Genomic DNA, 19,218 nt, shown 5'->3' on the forward strand with positions numbered 1-19,218 from the left:
ACTCCCGACTAATAACAGAGGGTCCAACAAGGACACTGCACTAAGTAGAAGGAGCGATAGTAAATGTTTGACTGCTCTGTGTCAGTCTGCGTCGACACTTTGATGTACAGCACAAGGAAAAGTTCAATGGGGCGAGGGAGATTGGTGGCTGGATCACTTGTAGGATCTCAGAGAAGCCTCTGCTGCCTCTGTCTTTGGATGATAAAAATAAAGGAAGGAAAAAAAACAAAAAAAAAAACAGCCTGTCTAGTTTCGAGGAGCTCGACTTGAGGCTGCAGTTGGAATGTGAATTGTGAAACACGGAGGGTACTGCGTGTACCGCCGTGTCCCAGTTTTTCCCCTCCATTGTATCCAAATTTGCCAAAGACCTTTTAAATCAGCCGAAAATCCATTCTGGCTGGATTAAAAATGCGGATGCTGAAATCACATTACAATATGATGTTTCCGAGCGGAGCAATGTGTTATGTCTAATGGTTGTATTAGTAAAAAAAAACAAAAAAAAAACAGATGGGCATGTGGGTCAGCATTTGATTTTGGGGGGGAAAGTAGATGGCACATTTTGAATGAAGTGTTTTACTTTCCTTCCATCAGTCAAAGGGAAATAAGTGGAGTTGTGTTAAGGTCACTGGTTGTCCTTTATTTGTCTCTGAGCTGCAGCTAACGATCGGTATCGATTTGTCATCTCATGGAGCCTGTGGAGCTCGTTTTGTGCGACCCGCAGTCAAAAACCTGAAGATGCTCAACACGGAACAAAGAAAAAGAGGCAAATCCTAAGATTCAAGAGGCTGGTGCCACTTCACGTTTTGGCATTTTCTTGCTTGAAAAGTGACTCAAACAGTGACTCCATTAGGAAAACAGTAGTGGCGATAAGCTAATTGTCTAATCGTGTCAGCTCTACATCTCATCACTCACTTTGCTCTGCAGCTTTGAGATGTTAAATTCTTCAGAAAATTATGTTGGCGGCTAGAAAACGATCACATGGGAAATAACCTTTATATGACATCAAGATGACAGTTCAGGGCTTGTGTCCCCAGCAGGGGCCCCAATCAGATGTGAACACTTCCCGATACAGAATCTTATTGAGGTTTGTCACGATAAGCGAGATGAGATGATGAGCAGCGACGCTGTTTGTCATGCACAGTGAATATCTCCTAATAGGACGGCGATGAAGACGCGTTTCTTCTTTCCTACGACTCAGTCTGAAGCCTGCACGAGCTGGATCGGCAGCCACAGTCGGACCGAATCGAGAAATGCCCTTGCTGTGTTTTTCAAGGATGCGGCAGACCTGCGAGTCAGTTGCGTGCGATGTACAGCAGGAGGTGCTGGCTGACTGCGCTCGGCTCTCCTCGCCCTCCTCTAATCCTGAAGCGGCTCTGTCAGTGGGAGATAGTCACGGTCTGTGAGTAAGACTATCAAGGAGGAGAGGGGAAACCAGGGATCGAAGAGGAAGATGGGAGGATACACAGGCACCGGCAAGGCAAATGGTGCTTTAGTAAGGTGTTAAGATGAAAAGTGGGGGAGAGAGCTGTGTGTGTGTGTGTGTGTGTGTGTGTGTGTGTGTGTGCTGATGTGCTCAAGCTGGATGAGTGATCCTTGAGGACATGGTTTGGTTTAGCAGAACCACTTTTTTCTTCTGAGTGGCTGCCTCTCTTCTCTCTGTCCTCTTTCCCCCGTCTTCCCCTGACTGGCTCCGGACCAAACCTCCTTCTTCTGTTACATCCTTTCTCATGCCCCCTCCGTCCATCCTCCCCTCCTCTCTTTCATCCCCTCTGTCTCTCCCTGTTTTTCTCCTTATCACCCTGTGAAATACTTCCTTATCCTATTCTCTCCCTAAGGCCTTTGTCTCCTGGAGTTGCAGGTGAAATTAGAGGATATAATTTCCCGCAATCAGCAGAATCTGGTCCACAGCGCCCCGCACCCCTCCCCTCTTGCCCTTCCGCCACCCTCCCCTCATCCCCACCCCTCCCCTCCCTCACCCTCCCTCCTCACACGAATCACCACCATGGCCAGGGGCAGAGGAACACCAGCACTCTCAGTAAGAAACCTCCCTTTCGTTCTAGCCTCGTACGTCGGCCGGGGTCACTTTCATCTTCTGATCGCGGGGAAAGAACAAACCGACACAGAGGAAAAGAGGCACTAATGAGGACGAAAAGCAGATGAGCGGATCTCGATCGGGTGTGCGTGGTGAAATGGAGAGAGAGAGTGTGTGTGTGTGTGTGTGTGTGTGTGTGTGTGTGGGGAAGGTTGGGGTCAAACGCAGGGAAAGGAAAAAGAAAATAAAGGGAGTGAAGGGCGGAGGAGTGAAGGACGGAGGAGTGATGCGAAGGAGGACAAACAAACCTCTCGTGCACAAAACATACAGTCGCACGCGTGGACGCGCACGTGCCGCACATCACACATTGAACCAATCTGCCACGGATAAGAAGATTATGCCTCGGAGTTTTCCTGGAATGTTCCACGCTGTACCCCCTCATCTACCGCCGCCCATCCCCCCCACCAAAACACTGTCTGTCTCTCTCTGTCTCATCTGTGGTGTGTGTGTGTGTGTGTGTGTGCGGACTCAGGCTTGGATGCCCCGATCCTCCACAGCTCCGGTTATATAAGCCTTGTGTCCCCAAAGCTGCCCACTGAGCACACCATCCCGGGCCCCCGTCACTCAAACGCTGCCGCCTCGCTGGCCTGACGTCGCCCAGCCTGCAGGAGAGCCTGTTTGTCAGTCAGTTAGCCTCATGTTGCATCCTAGCAATTTGACACCGCCCGAGACGCTTTAACAGCCTCAAACAAGCAGCTTTTGTTAATGGTGAACAATGCAATACCAGGAAATGATTCACCCTATTGGCTACTTCTGTTCTTTGTCTCTAATAAAGAGACTTTTTTTTTTTTTTTTTTGTAATTCTCTTGAGCACGGCGCTGCACGTGACCATCACCCTCTAACAGCGAGAAGGGACAATAAAGTAATTATTTGGAGAACACCTTGCTCTCCAGAGAGACGGCCCTCGCGTTCACGTACAAAGGTGTTTTTTCCACATCAGAACTTAGTGTTTTCCTTTTTCTCCACCTAATGAAATCTATCCATCTTTCGGTACGTCCTTGTTACTACCCACTCGCAAGCACGCCGCACCCCCATTCCACCAGCACCCGCGACGGTTAATCTTTTGCTCTGCCACGTCCGTTTGTCGCCCGTACCCATTCATCTCCATTACCACGGTGGGAGAATTAATAGTTTGTGGGGAGAAAGTGAAAAGAAAAGGAGCTGCTGTGGTCAGTGAACGGCCGATTTACATTTTGTCTCACCGTGATTGTCCTTCTCCTGCCTTGTTCTAAATATCTTACGTATTAGGCTTGGCTTTTTCATCCTACATCCACGACTGAAGGGATGATCAACAATTGTTTGTCCCTACCCAACAAAACTAAGATGTTATAAAACTAATCTCTGGAGTCTGCGCCCCACTGTGCACCTAAATTAAAAACTTTGCCATCTCTTATCATTAATCTGACACTCCGTATCTCCGTTCTCCAGACGCCTGCTCGTAAAGACTTTGCTCTGCGCCCCGTAAGAGAAGTTAATGTTACGGATATGATTTTGGCTCTTTCAATAACTTTTTTCATCATTCATTGAGCATTGAGTGGACTAACGTAGTCACGGCTGTTTCACACCCCATGTGACGGCTGAAATCTGGAGAGTGAGGACGCAGATGTCACGCACAAGTTAGATCGCGCAACATTAGCGCACGATTACAAGTTTCACAAGCTGTTAAAACCTGAAGGTTAATTTATGCCTCCGCGCAAAATTCGCCACGTCCATTTCAAACGATATTACCGTCACCGCTCACATACTTCCAAGCGTCCAAGGTTGCATGGACCTCTATGTTTCCTTCACCGCTGCCCGGCTCACGTTCAGTTCCCGTCCAGTCTAATTCCAGCTGCTTAAGTCACTGTTTGTCCTCTCCTCAAAAACTTTGCCATTTCTTAAACTTCGTCTTCGGCTACACCACCACACTGCCCCTCGCATCTACCGGAGGTACTGCTTCATCAGAAAATATGCAGAACTATGGTGAAGTTGTAAATGCTGGTATCTGCTATGTCATAACTCCCCTCACCGATGGGATCGCCAAGTAACCACGAGAGAACGATATCAAAATAAAAACCAGTGCCCAACCATACCACCATGCATATTGGTGGTGGACAAAGACACCATTAAATTCCCCACCGCAGATTTATTTATTCATCAAATGACTTCCTGTTAAAGAGGTGTTCATTTCATCGGCGGAAAGCGTTAACGAAGAATATTCACGGCAGACCTATTATTCACAGCGAAAATGAGACTTAAACTAAAATCCAGAGTAACCTTTTGATAACTGGGACCAAATATATTCAATTTAACGGCAATGAATAAAAACTAAACGATAATGTGATGGACGGACAAATGAACCAATTACCATTTTAATGCCTCATTCAGTGACCTGCATGCATCTGCAGAATCACACGCCGTCGCTCCTGATAAAAGTAAAACAGTATCCTCTGCTGCCAACGTCTGGCCCATCTCTTGCTTCAGAATTTGATTTAGCCGGTGGATTAAGAGTCAAGGGGCTAATAAGTAATCAGTTTTTCCCTCTCTATCAACTTTCACTCTCTCCAGCTTCTTGTTAGACTTCCACTCTCCTCTCGGCTTGCGTCATCTCTCTTCCCCCCTGCCCTAGCTTCTTCACCAATCCTTCCCACTTTTCCGCTCCCTTTTTTTTCTGAATTATTGCTATTTGAGCAGCTCTAGCAGGAGCCCATCACAGCCTATGGTACAGCATTTTCTTCCCCGCTACATTATTAACTAAAGTGCACCAGCAGGAGTAGACAAATTTAGATCCCCCTTTGTGAGCAATGCTGCATTTTTCTCTGATCATACACGGGGGTTGCACTCAGGTGGAGAATGCATAATAGAAAAAGAATGACTTCACTGACATTTTTTTTTTTTTTTTTTGCACGGTCAGGTTAGAGCTTCACGCATTTATTTCACTGCCGAATGTTCAGAATCAAATGAGAGATTGATTCATTTGTTATTTCATTCACTCTGACTAGAAATTTGTGCCGTGTTTGACTTGAATATAAATGCTATACAAAGAAATGAGGCAGTGGACGATGCAGACAGACCGAGAGAAAGAGGAAAAAGACAGAAAGCCTGAGAGAGAGAGAGGGGGGAAAACAGACTCCTAGTGGGGTGTGACAAATTATTCCTTAAGCCATGACGCACTAGATGGGCTGCAGTCCGAAAAAACAAGGGCAGTAATTTGTCGGGGAAGTGCAGCACTCGGTCCAGAATGTTCCCACCAGAGCCAATAAAAGCAACATGAAGCAATTAATAAAAAGTCAATAGTAGTTATATGAAAACAAAAAAAGGAGCACCGTATGTCACTAGATGTTTATTTACAAGAAGCAAACCAGGTTTTTTAATACGCTGTCAATTTTAATAGAGACCGGACTTTCTTCTCCGTAGGTATATAAAGTCGACTGCACAGCGAGTCTTGAGTGTAATGCATTTTATGGCTCCTCTTTCCAGCAATTTGCGACTTGAGATTCATCTCAATTTATAATACGTATTGCCAAAACCTTACGAGGTCTGCTTTAGAGGCAGATTCAGTGGGCTATTAAACCTCCCATATTACCGGGATGTAAATTTTTAGTGCCCCCCAATTCTAAAGCGAGAGCTACAATATGTGCTGCTCCTCAAATAAAAAGCTTCTTTCCCCCCAGATAGAAGTGACAAAAAGCGTTTCAAGATATCAGTTATAATGTCACATCAGAGGCTGAATGAAGAATAATTACAGAGGTTATTTCTCTGAGGGATTCAAGTAAGTTGTTAGCCATTATCATACCAATAGGTGTGTTTTCTGACTCAAGATTAGGCACATTCAAGTGGCGAGGAGCGCGGATTCCAACCTGAATTTCAGCACTTCTGTATTGTTGTAAATCAGGATGAAGAAAGTCAGCAACTGCGACTCTTGCTCCATAAATCTAATCTTCAGATGGTGCTCCGAGAACAATTCCGATAAGCCACTGTCAAAGACTTCACTTACCCAGCGAAATATCTCAGCAACAACAAAACATCACCCTTTGACACAGGAGACGGCTGTTTGTGTTTTATCTTGTGTCGTTCGAGAGGAAATGGAGCCAGATCCTCACCAAAAGTTAATGGGCTCTGTTGGGGGCTGTGACCTGTCCTCCATCCAGGTTTGGCTGAAATTCATTCAGTAGTTTTTGTGTATTGCTGCCCACAAACCAACCACCCACCCAACAAACCAAGCAGCCAGTGGATACAGGTGAAAACATCATTGGTGGAGATAACACATCAGATGTTCAGTCAGTCAATAACTTCTTTTAGTTAAGTTTATATATGCAGAACGAATGCCTTTCCCCATCAGCCTCAGCAGCACTTTTTGTTCAAAGGTAATAAGCAAGTGTATGCAACACTGAAAATAATACACTTAAGTTGTGAACATAAAAACATTACATGTACCAAACAACTAGCATGTTACAGTAGCATTAAGAGTATGTTGCCTCAAAACCCTTATTTCCCGAAAGCAGTCCAGTTCAGTTTATTTCACATTGGTAGTATCCATCTGTTTTTTTGCGCTTTCATCTTTAAAAGTTGTGGATGGTGCCACAAAGAACCACTCCATGCTTCTGTTTTTTCACTACCTTTCTATTGAGGTTCTTCCCACACTAATCCAATGCTAAAAGGCTACTAAACATCATCAGACCACTGATTAGTCAATTGGGGAAACAAAAAGTAATTTGTTGTCTGTGCTCCATTTTCATTAACAAAAAGGTAACTTTAACAGACTCTCTGGAGGCGGAAACAAAAGCAGGCAGAGTAACACAAAATAATTAAAGGTGGCTTAGACTGGACGCTGAAAACTACAAGATTGAGGGAACACACATGGAGTAGCAACATGAGAATTAATTATCTATTTAGACACAGTCAGGAAGAAGGTGGGAAAAAGACAAAGACAGAAAGTGCAAGAAGCAACAAAACTAAAACCTCCAAAATCATGTCAGAACAAGGCTTTAGTCTTAATGAATTCCATTCCCCTCTTTTAAATCCTCCATATATTAAGTGTGGACACTGCTTTGCTGATTGTATGATATGTAAATGATGCTCACCTTTAAAAATAATTCTTAAAGACAAAAGAGTAAAGAGGACTGACACATCGTCTTTACACACAGAGAATCCAAAGTGTCACAGAGAGACAATCTGGGGAACTCACTTCCACGCTTTGGTCTCATCTGATAAGCTGTCATAAATACCCACTTGCTCTGTGCATGTGTGTGTGTGTGTGTGCGCACAAGGGCACATCTGCAGCCCTGTGTGCACTCACCAAAACATCCACTTGTGTCGGTGTGAGAGGGAGAAGCATCTGTGGGGATATTTCTGCATATCTAATGGCGAGAGTAAAAGGTATCATATTAATATTTTAATTGCGGGCCAGCGCCAGGGCTTCTGTTGAGAGACAGGCTTAATGTGGTGACAGATGAGGGCGAGGGGTAAACAAGGATTTGGCTGTCCTCCACGGGAATCGAGAGGACAGAGTTGGTGGATTAAACCACAGTTTTGGCTAAAAGGCACCTAGCCTGTGGCGGCGGGGATAAAAAAAAAAAAAAATCCAAAAGGCTGATTACCGGGCGCATGAGTATTAGACACCGTACACAAGCTTGCTACATGTCATGATCTCAAATATCCAATGTCACATTTAAGCCTTACAAAAACATACGTGACATGTGCATAATTCAGGATGACTGGAGGGGAAAAAAAATCCTCACAGTCGTAGCCTCACAAAAGCACGCTGCCTGTTTATCCTCGGCAGGCCACACAGCACAGGTGTTAATTAAGCTGCATTTTACACAATTTGGAATGTCATGGTGTGTCAGGGATATGCTCCGTTGCCTCACAGCATGAAGGTGTCGTTTCCCCCAGAGGTGAGAATGTGACTGTGATCGCGTTAATCCCTTTTAGCCCTCGGAGACGGACTGCCGTCCTGACCAATGAGTTGCTGGGATAAACTCTAGCCCCTCTGTGAGGTAAAAAAAAAGTGAGAGCAGGCCATTCAGGATGCACCAAATGGAAAATTTGTGGCTGATTTTGAAATTCTAATTTGTCAGGTAGCCAAGAACAATGCAGATATTCTAGACACATTTATGTAATGTTGGCACTTAGTCCGACATAACGTAAATTAATGTAATTAAATGTAAAAGCAATTAGAAAAGCAATCAAATATAAAGCAAACCATCAAGTCCCAGTGACGCCCTCCTACTTAGCCTTTCTAGTCCGTTTTTGCCCCGAAATTTCCTCAAACATGTCATGCAGAGTTAGTTGAACGTGACGTGAAGAGTTATAGCCTTTTCTAATTATGTTTTTCCTACAAAAATGGAGGCCAAAAAGCAGGCAGAGCCATCCTGAGCGGATGGTGACGGCGCCAAAACATCTGAGAAGCGGTGTGTGGTGTTATAAGTATTTTGTGTTCCTCACCGTGTATGGCAAAGTCACAGACAAAGATAAGGTAGTTTTTCAACTTTATAAAAGGTAGCCGTCGTACTCTGTAGACTCGTCTGCTCGCTTACCACCCGACAAGGAGGCGGAGGGACCACAGACGAGTGGAGCAGTGCACTGACTATTTTTCGGCACGCTCCGCTTCAGCAGGCCCATTGCAAGAAGCTCATATAAAGGCCCTCGCTGATAATATGGAGGGTAAGGCATGTAAGACTGCGCCCTCTTGCTCTGTGGCCACTATGTTGTTCATCGCTACATGTCAAAGACACATTTTGACACAGATTGTCTGTAATGTATGAAAAACAGCCCTAAAATCAATGACTTGTTTCATAAAAAGTGATTGTTGCTTCTCTTCCTCAGCCCTAGAGTGTTTTTCCTCGGCTCCCTTGCAGGCCCACCACTGATTCATCCATAATGTATTCCCCTCAGTCCAACTTGAATTACATGACAGGAATTGGCCTCCAACCAAACACACACATAGAGTCAGGTTCAATCTGCGCAATGCCATGTACCTCAGTGTACCTTAAAGCCGGATTTAGAGTTGGCTCACGTGAGATAAACAGCCTACACCGGCCACTAAATTAAACTCAAACGACACTACTCCTCCGTGCGGTGCAAATCTCTGAGCACAGCGCTCACGGATGGCGAGCGCCGACAGAAATCCTGAACTATATAAAAACCTGGCACTTACGGTATTTTGTGATCAAAAAAATACGTCTAACTAATCTCAAAACATGCAGGCTCAGAGATGCACAAAGAAAAAAAGCCCTCAGCAACGCAACCAAACATAACTATAATGTTCCCCCGAGATCTGCCACTCACACTTTTCAGGCTGAGCTCTCCTGATTACTTGTGGCAATTATTAGGTTTCCTCTTGCATGTCATTTAATTGGGCTTCGCAGGTGGGACGGTGCTCGTTCAGCGACCTGCTAGGTTGGATCTGACGGAGCAAACGGGAAACTATTTTTACCGTTGTCTGGATCTATGTGCATGCGTGACAGTGGGTGTGCGTGTGTTTTCACATCACAGCAGGTAATGGATTATCATATGCCAGCCGATTTGTGTGGTTTTTTTTCTGTCTGTGCCTTGCATGCAAAGTCGGTGTTTCAGGTTCCTAGGAGATAGGTTGGGTCTAAAATAGAGCTTCAACGATTATTCAAGAATTGATCGGAAGAAAATTGGCAGCTTTTCCAAGCGACATTTTTTTTTTTTACATTTGGTGGTTCCAGGTTCTTAAATGTAAGGATTCGCTGCTTTTCTTCGTCTTTTATTATAGTAGTTGAAGAGTATTTGAGTTCTTGACTGTTGGACAAAAGATGCCGATTTGGAGATGTCACTTTCGTTTCTGGGAAATTGCGATGACCATCTTTCACATTACATTTTAAAAAAAAATATATATATACTTTTTTCACAGTTTAAGCAATTTATTGATTATTCATGAAAATAACTGGTGGACTAATTGATAGCAATTGTTAGTTGCAGCCCCGGTCTAGGACGGCTAAAATCTGTTCCTGTCAAGCAAAGGGACAGCTGACAACCTACGACTGCTGTTACAGTCCTTGTTACAGCTCCATTGCCCACATGGACTCTGGCAGTACACACTGTCATGGAGTCAGAAACATGGGTGAAAATGTCCTGCTGTTTTTCCGTTGCCCTGAGCGTCGCCCTGTCACAACAACAGCTCTTTTACATCTGAAAAACAAACAGAAGAGCCGGTGGCTTTGCCTCCGACTGGGCCGTACGCGGGGCAAAGACTCGCGGTAAGTTGATAATAACAAAGATCCGCACGGTCCGCTCACAATAGCACGAGCGAGCCCCCAGCAAGAGACTCGACTGCAATATCCATTAATCCACCGCAGTTTCCCACTGGTTCAAAGGCTGTCTTGCAGCGGAGCTCTACAACATCAAAGAGCACTCTCTTATGAAGTGTAGCAGTGAAATGTGGAGCTCTCAGCTCAGCTATCTGCCACGCTGCAGAGGAGTCTCTGGGATCCACCAAGAGATGCAATTAAGGCCGGTTTGTGTGGAATGACCTCCGCATTGACGACCTGCTGAAGGTGAAGAGAGACAGAGAGTTAGCTGCTCCGGCTTTGAGCCCTCACGTGACATTGCCAGTCCTTTAAGATGGGCAGCTGTTTGGCTTCAAATACGATGAACATCTTACAGTCTGTGCTGTTCCCCAACTAAGTCGTGTTATCTACGACCAAGACAAAAGGGCTGCAATTGTTAAAGGAAAGCCAGTAACTTTATTTGACTTTGTATGCAAACATTAACGTCACATAGCAGAGATTTCAGACTTTAATCTTAATGGTATCCAAGATGTTACTTAACATAGATTAATGGCATTTTTTTTGTAAAAAAAAAAAAAACCTATAGCTAGACCTCTCCGCCTTGCCCCACTAGTTTGAACTATTTCAGCTTAATTTCTGAGAAATCAGGTTTCAAGTGCCATTTATGATTGTTAGCAGTTGTTGCTATGGAGAGGAAGAAAGTCAAGGTCTGAATCGTCAAATCATCCAAAAGGCTTTGTTACTTCAGTTGGGAACAAAACATTGAGCCTTAGCGACTAATTTTATCCAAAATGGACCACGAAGAGTCAACTTGCACTGACTGAATTTTTTTTTTTTTCAATGTGAAGTTGTCGAGATAACACTGGCATACCGGCGGTGGCATATGCAATTAAGTTGCTTCATTCAACATTATCACACCATCTGTTCTAGCTCTTCTTTCTTAGCTCTACCAACTATTACCATGTCCACCAACTAGTCGCCACCTGTTTCTGTCTGCCCTCAGGTGCTGAGTAGATGGTGTACTGTGGATTTTTTAGGGCTTTGTTTCTGAAATGGTCAGTCTAATAATCTTGATTATAGCCACTTTAATCTGCTCCACTGTTAGTTTATCCACAAGAATAATCTGTAGCTTCCACCAGCTGTTAGCCAGGCATGGACGTTAATATACAGTCGTGCATCATCCAAAACAGCAGTTGTTCATGATGACTGATCCGAGGGGAGTTTCATGTATATGTAAGCCGTAGATGTGCTCCAACTGTGAGTCAGAGTGTGTTGTCTATGGAGAGAATTAATGGGACCAAAACAAACATGTACTTCGCGAATTTCATGTGGGTTTTGACATGATTTTCGACACACTTTACTGTTGCTGCTGCCACCAGCAAAAAAAAAAAAAAAAAAAAAAAGGCATGCAAATTCATGGAAGCTCTCTCCACATCAATGATCCTCCCTAATGAGCCTCATTCATGCACCTCTGGAGAAATGATTCTACAACAGTGTTGACTTTTGGATATTTTACAAGATGTGGAGCGTATGTTGCTGTCTGGGTTATGATGCCTGCACACCTAATAAACAACAAGTCAGTGTCTATGGACAAAGCTCTCCAACTGTCTATGACAGATTTGTGCACAAACCTTGCACAGCAGAGGGAGACAAGATAAAGACATGCTTCCTTGGACATGTCTAAATCCCGAGAATGAAAAGAAACCATATTTTGGACCCTTAGTTAAGTTAATCTGTATACATCTTGATAATTAACCCAAATAAAAAGTGTATTACTCGCCTGAGAACTGGTTGTGCTGTCAACCTAACCGAATAGATTGCTCATGCCATTCATTCTTCCAGATGATTATCTAGTCTCCCAAAGGTCAGCTAAACCTGTTTTCCTCTTAGCTTTATCTCATCCTCTCATTGACTCTCGCTCGCAGCTCTCCACATCTGTAAAGGTCATGTTTGTTTCACGGAGGTTCATGAGCTTTAGAGCACTCTGGCCCGCCGTAATCCCGCATGTGCCGTCTCACTGTGAACACATCATGTTGCCGACTTTAATCTGACTAAAAAAATGCCCATTGCACTAAGCCTCACAACCGCTAATTCTTTTATATAAAACTCTCAATATATGTTAAATTAAAATAAATATTTTTTCATGCACACTTTGGGACTGTAATGGCCGTGTTGCCAAAATACAGAGAAGGAAGGAACAGATATTACTCCCATACTTAATACCGATGGTGTAGATTAATCAGTGTTACTGAAATGAAAAAAACTGCGCTCGCCTCGCCCACATTACACCATTAGAGTGCCCTTGAGCGAAGCCCTTAACACTCAGCTGCTCCAATAACGCTGCTCAGAGGCCAGCTGATCAGACTGGTTACACTGGGCGGCCTCTAAGTGCGAATGTGTGAGTGTGAGCAGGGTGAACCACCCCTGTGTACATAAAGGCTAAAAACGAAATAATGACAAAACCCGCTTTCACCTCCAGCTCAACCCCCAGGTCATCAAAAGTAGCGCTAGAAATAATTACACAAGCATGGAGGGCTTTAAGTGGATTTGTTCAGTGGCTGCCGTGACAGGCTGATACGTGTGACAGATGAGAAAGACAGCTGGAAATGACCATAAACAGAAGCCCATGCCAGCGGTATCACTGACACAGATGAGCTGTACACCTTGCACAGAGAACAGGGATGGAAAAGGAACCCCACAACGAAATAACACTGCAGTGGAATGATTACAATAATGTGTTAAAGCAGGTTAGCAAGTGAACTTTCACCAAGTCACGGCAAAATGGAGCTAAACCGAAGTCTTTCTCGAGAGGGAGGTCACACTAAGACATTTCACCTGCAAAGGCACTGTTTTCCAATGCACACCTCTCTTGCTATGCATTATACGGCTGCGCAGGAGTTATGATGCTTTAATTCTTCTGCAAACAGCAACGCAGTCGGTCACTGTTGGTGTCATACAGCCAAGCAGCCCAACGCTTTGCATTTTGAATTCAAGTTGTGTAAGCAGCAAAGCACAGCTATGAATCTGCAGCCGAACTAGCAGCTCTGTGAGACTCTGTGTGCTAAATGCTAACATCAGAATGCTAACGAGCTCATGATATGAATGCCAACATGCTGATAAACGGCATCGTCAGGCAATTTTCTACATTTTAAGTTAATGGTGTTTGCATGCTAACATTTGAATCCCAAAGTCACCTTGTCATCAGTTTTTTCTAGGTATAACAAAGACAACAAAAAGCAACCATTGGGGAAAAATTTTAGGTTACGTGTCCGTGATTGAAATGCCAATGATGTGACCAACAGATGACTCACTCTGACTCCTCCAGTGTTCGTACGAACATACAATTACAACGTCTTGGATTTTGGATATTGTTATATGGTGATATGGCACAGGTGTTGTCTTTTCCTGGTTTCAAAATATTAGGGCAATGCATCCAATAGTTGTTGACATATTTCACTCTGGACCAGAGTGTTGGACCAGCCAACAGACAGACATTAAGCCATACTGCTAGCACGGCTGAAAAAATGTGTACAAACATTTATCTTGGCTCCAAAGAGCAAAACCCCCTTTAAAGTGCTTCCCCTGTCTGATCTTTAATATGAGGAGGTGGAGCTGGTTTGTGATCTTCAAGTCCGCCTGTTCGCTGTTTCACTGACTCACTAAGCCACAGAACCTTGTCATGGATTTGGCATGTAAGCGTTGTATAAAATGTTAATGCCAGGTTAATGGGCTCAAAGCGTGAAGTTGTCAGCATCCGAGAATGCATCTTCAGACGGAATGAAGGACACAGGAAAGGCAAAAATATGAGATTGTCCGACTTGAGATTGGTTGACAATTCGGTAAAAAAATAACATTAAAAATGCGGAGGATTGCTCGGTGTAGGGAGCAGGTGGGGTTGTTTGAGCCTTCTAGAGGTGTTGTGATCATATTCGGCAGAACATCTGTGAGGGGAGGTGCCAATCTGGTAGCCCAAAGGACATGCCAGCTTTTTACCTAACACTTCTCTCCTCCATCGTCCAAAGCTGCATTTCCACATCAGACTCTTACCTCAAAATGGAGTCACACCCAATGTGTAAAGAAACTACCCGAAGCACATGCATGATTGTAGCTGTTTACATGTTGGTTCTTTTCAACAACGTTAGGCATCTCAGCTGAAAACCATCATGGTGATATTCATTCATGTGTTCTGAATCCTAAATGAGCCATTCAGAGTGAGTTATTCTTATAATCTGCAGTACGTGTCAAGTAGTGAAATGCCAAAAAAGACTGATGGAACACTTGAGAGACCTCCAGAAACAGAAAATCAATATTTATATTGAATACAGAGCCAATCTCAAAAACCTACTTTTATGTGACCTCATTTTGTTGGCATGGAGCTATCTGGTTTCTGCATTTCTGCTTAGCTTTGATTCTCCACGGATCCCTTTCATATATGCATGAATACATCACAATAAGAAGGAAAGATTTGCATCACCATACATTTGTGCACACCCGAGACACACGCACTTTGATTTTCTACAGTTGTGCACATTGTTTGTGTTTACCGAGACCACTTCTGCAGAGGGATGATGAGATTCGGGCTCTATAGCTAGATTAGTTCATGAATCAGGAGTCATTTTTGAAACCAAAACATTTCAATTCCATCCCTAATCCATGTCATTAAAGGTCATCCTAATCTGACATAGGCCTATTTCTGTTTTCATTTATTTTATAGAAAATGAGGGATGAAGATCGTGGAGCTGGGGGGAAAAAGAGATTGAACAGCAGTGATCATCCCCATGGCTTGCATTAGTCAGACTGAACATTACTGTTGCGTCTGACTGTGTCATTAAACTTGTCTGCTACATGAATTCAGTGACTTGAAACAAAATGGATGAAACATTCGAAAGTTTCGGGGGCACTTCTGCATGTGACATAGTTAAACGCTTTGAACGTGGTTATCATTAGACTGAATTAATGCTAAGTGACAGACAATTATTTTTAGAGGATAAATAATTCACCAATTTACTCCATTGTGCTGGGTCCAGGGTGGGGGGACTGAAACTAGGCACAGCTGAGAGAACGGCTCCGTCAAGCTGTTCCTTCCTTCAAAGGCACTTTCAACTGAAATGGAATATTTGTATTGAAAATGATTCTAATATAACGATCTTATTTTAAGGCAGGAACACACCGGCCCAACCGTTGGACGTCTGAAGCGTTTGGAGAGACTCGGACGAGGTCGGGAACAAATATGTTTGGTGTGTTCGGCTCTGTCGGAAGCTTTCGGAGCCGCGCGGACGTTGTCGGATCCGACTGAGCATGCGAAGTCTGAGGAGGAGGGCCGTCGGACGTCTGAGCCATTGGATCCTCTGATTGGTTGTGTGCCAGCTGAATGGCTGTTCTGATTGGCGGTGTGCTGGCGAATCAGCGCGCTGTGTGGGAGGGACGGAATACTATGTGCGCTTTGTTTTTCTATGCACTCCGTTCCGTCATTCCCCGTTTTCATGTTTTGCAGTAGTGGCACCAGACTAGTTGTTATGTCCGTTCAGGACGAATTACTTTGTGTTAGTTTGGTAATGCCTCGCCGCATGTTTAGTATGCAGCTGTTTTTATCGGAAATAGTTAAGTTTCGTTTTGATCGAAAGTAAAGAGAGTTGCGTGCATAAGGTTCTCGTTTACAACTCACAACACAAGTGCCACCCGCTTATTGCATCTTGCGCAAGCGCAGAACGTACACGCTACTGTGGAGTAGGCAGCACGTCGAAGCGGTGTGTTCAATGCAACTTTTCTGCCGAACGGCTCAGACAAGAGGCAACGGAGTGGTCGGAGAGTGGTCGGATAAGGCAGTTGGACGTCTGGGCGGTGTGTGGGGGCCTTTAGTCTCAGAGGCAGAGTTCAGTCCCAGTTTCCTGTCCAGGCGTGCATGTTCGATGGAGGGCCAGTTGACTGGAGGTTGCGGTGCGGGCAGACACTCAACTAATAAAGCCACTTAGCTCTACAGCTAACATAGCTACATTCCTCATGGCAGCTAGTCTCTACAGCCATAGATAGTATAGTGAACGAGCAGTTATTCCTTCGAATTCTGTCCGTTTCTTACAAATTACACCATAAACTGTTTGCAATAATATACTGTATGTGTACACATGAATTGTGTTTTAACTCGTGATAATGACAGTATAAGTATAACTTTTGCATGTGACGGTAAGAAAAAGTTAAAGGATATTTAGAACACTTGTGAAAACACAAGCAAAATACAATGTATTAAGAAACCTTCCCTTGTCCTGCACCACATGAGCAGGTCTATCAGTAGGCAGTAGACGAGGATCACACTGGAGTGAATGGAGCGGGTTAGGGTGGTGACGGTTGAACCAGCTGGGGTGACAGCCGGCTTTAACACAGAAGCCTTCCAAAAATTTGAATTCATCAAGCAACCTTTACTCAACTCTGAGGATGGCAGGTTTAATCTCACAGATTTACCTAAGATTACCTCAGATTTTACCTCGGGCAATGGTGAAGATGAGAACAGATAACACCCTGCTTACAAAAAGAACCAGGAAGAGCAGAGCTCATTTTTCCTGTTTGTTGATACTGAATAACTTCAGGAAAGAAAGGTGCAGAGTAAAAGTATCTCTTTTGTTTAAAACATTAAAGAAGTATTATTTTGTTTATGTCTGTGTAAGAATTCTGACGGTTGGTTCCAGCTTCTGACAAGGTTTGTGAGCAAATAGTATAATGGTGTTGGTTTCATGTCATATTTTTGTTTCAACCATGATCGAGAGACCTGGCAGTTGGCAGTTTGTAGGCGAAAAAAAAAGTAAAAATGGCTGTTTTCTGTAGTATGTCCCCCACATACTGTACAGCCCTAACTTTAGCTACGAAGTGTTTCCAACATTAGCGTTACCTAGTGTTAGCAATGTTAATGCTAGCCTCTTTAGCAGGTGCAACAAACATGGCAACATCTTGGGGGGGAAGATGTTTCGCACAACGGTGGTGTAGTACCATGAGTGCAATGGAAAGGGGTGATGGAGTCGAAAAACCGAAAAGGACTCGTATCCAGTTTTTCGTTTTAAAATCGGAAACTGAAATACAGGAAATGACTCGTAAACTGATTGTAGGTGATGTCCTCAAGAATGGAAATTGGGAGTTAGGATAACAGTGCAGTTTTCCAGAATATTCAACTAAAGACATGTTGGTGACGGCAGAAGTTCGAGATTGCCTAGACCTAGAGAAAAACCTGGAAATAAATCCTGTGTTTAACATTTTGAAAGGATCTATGTTAACCAAAACCATGTTGTCCTTAACCTTACCAAGTGTTTTAGTGCCCTAAACCAAACAGCGACAGAAAACTAAGCAAATAATAAGTACATTAAAATGTATATATAGGGTATGTGTGTGTATATAGAGAGAGAGAGAGCGAGAGAGAGAGAGAGAGAGCGAGAGAGAGAGAGAGAGAATAACAGTACAGTATAACAACATTTTCCAGGGATTCTATCTGTGGTCTCCTGACAGTGTTCTATATGTGGCCAACTCAAGCACAACGGATTGCTCCAGATGTGGTTCCCGTTGCTGTTTCCGTCTACATTTCCAGCAGCACAGATGCTACCTAATGATGAATGAAATATAACAGGAATATTTTAGGCAACAATGTGTCACCATGATCCTCTCTCTCCTCGCAATTATAAATGTGCCTGCTTCCTCAGCACCATGGACAGCGCCGTGTATTTATGAAAACACGGCACGGTGAGGGTGATATTTCAGAGCCATGATAGGTGGCCACAGATTCCAACGTGCACAAACCTCCGTCAGTTAGAGGAGCGATCGTCAGGCGGACTAGACTAACATGACAACCAAACAAGCCCTGCAGTCTCTCTGCTTCTCGGGGGATGGAGAGGGAGGATGGCAAGCTAACAAGAGAGGTGCATTTATGGTCATTTTTGCTTTGCATCGCCATGCGTAGGCATCTCCCCTCAAATCTTCTACTGTATGGAAACATAAAAACACAAAGACGACTTGTTTTCCGGCTGACAAAAAAGATGACAAGCATTGTTGCGCTTATGTGATGCGTGTAAGTGGGAAAAAATGTTCCAAAATAGTATAAAATAAACAACTCCCTGATTCAGATTTACTGTCTCGACACAGCTGGACAATGCAAAATGTAAAACCAGTGACAACTGAGGAACCGCATTCATTAGGAAAAACAGCACAACTGGCATGACTTAAAAGCACAGTGTTTCAGACGTGCATTGTGGGGGAGCCCGACTTGAAGCGAGTCGGAGCAGTTGTATACAAGAGGGGGCAAAAAAAAGGAATCTGCATCTCCTCACACACTGAGTAATTCTCACGATTAAAGCCTAATTACCAGGGACTGATCTGAATAGGGCTAAATAAAGAATGAAACCGAGAATGATACGTGCTGCTCAAAGTTAATGAGCAGCTCACCCCATGGGTCATGGACATCGGAAATATTATTTCTGTATGCAAGAGGCAGGCCCTCGGATTCCACATGGTCGCATAATGGAGGGGGATTAACGAAGAATACCTCCTGTCATCTGTGGACGGCGCGATGAGCTGAAGGAGAGGGAGAGTGATAAAGAGAGGAGGGAGAACGAGACAGAACTAGGCCAATTGTTTTGATGTGCTTAACTCTTTCTGGCTTTGTGTGTATTTGTGTGTGTGTGAGCGCATCAGTGTGTTTGCATAAACATCAATTTTGGGGGGAACATTTGTTTTTTGTCCGCGGAGCTGAATACTAATCGCTATTTTCAACAATGATTGATCCATCCATCGTTTTTTTCTTTTTTTTTCTTTTTCGGATTAATCAAGCAATTGTGTACTTGATTAATTATGTTCATCCATTGTTTGCTTGATTGTTTAATGGATAAAAAAAAAAAAAAACGCAGACAGTAGTGA

The sequence above is a fragment of the Sparus aurata genome, chromosome 13, assembly GCF_900880675.1.
Source record: "Sparus aurata chromosome 13, fSpaAur1.1, whole genome shotgun sequence".
Taxonomy (NCBI): domain Eukaryota; kingdom Metazoa; phylum Chordata; class Actinopteri; order Spariformes; family Sparidae; genus Sparus; species Sparus aurata.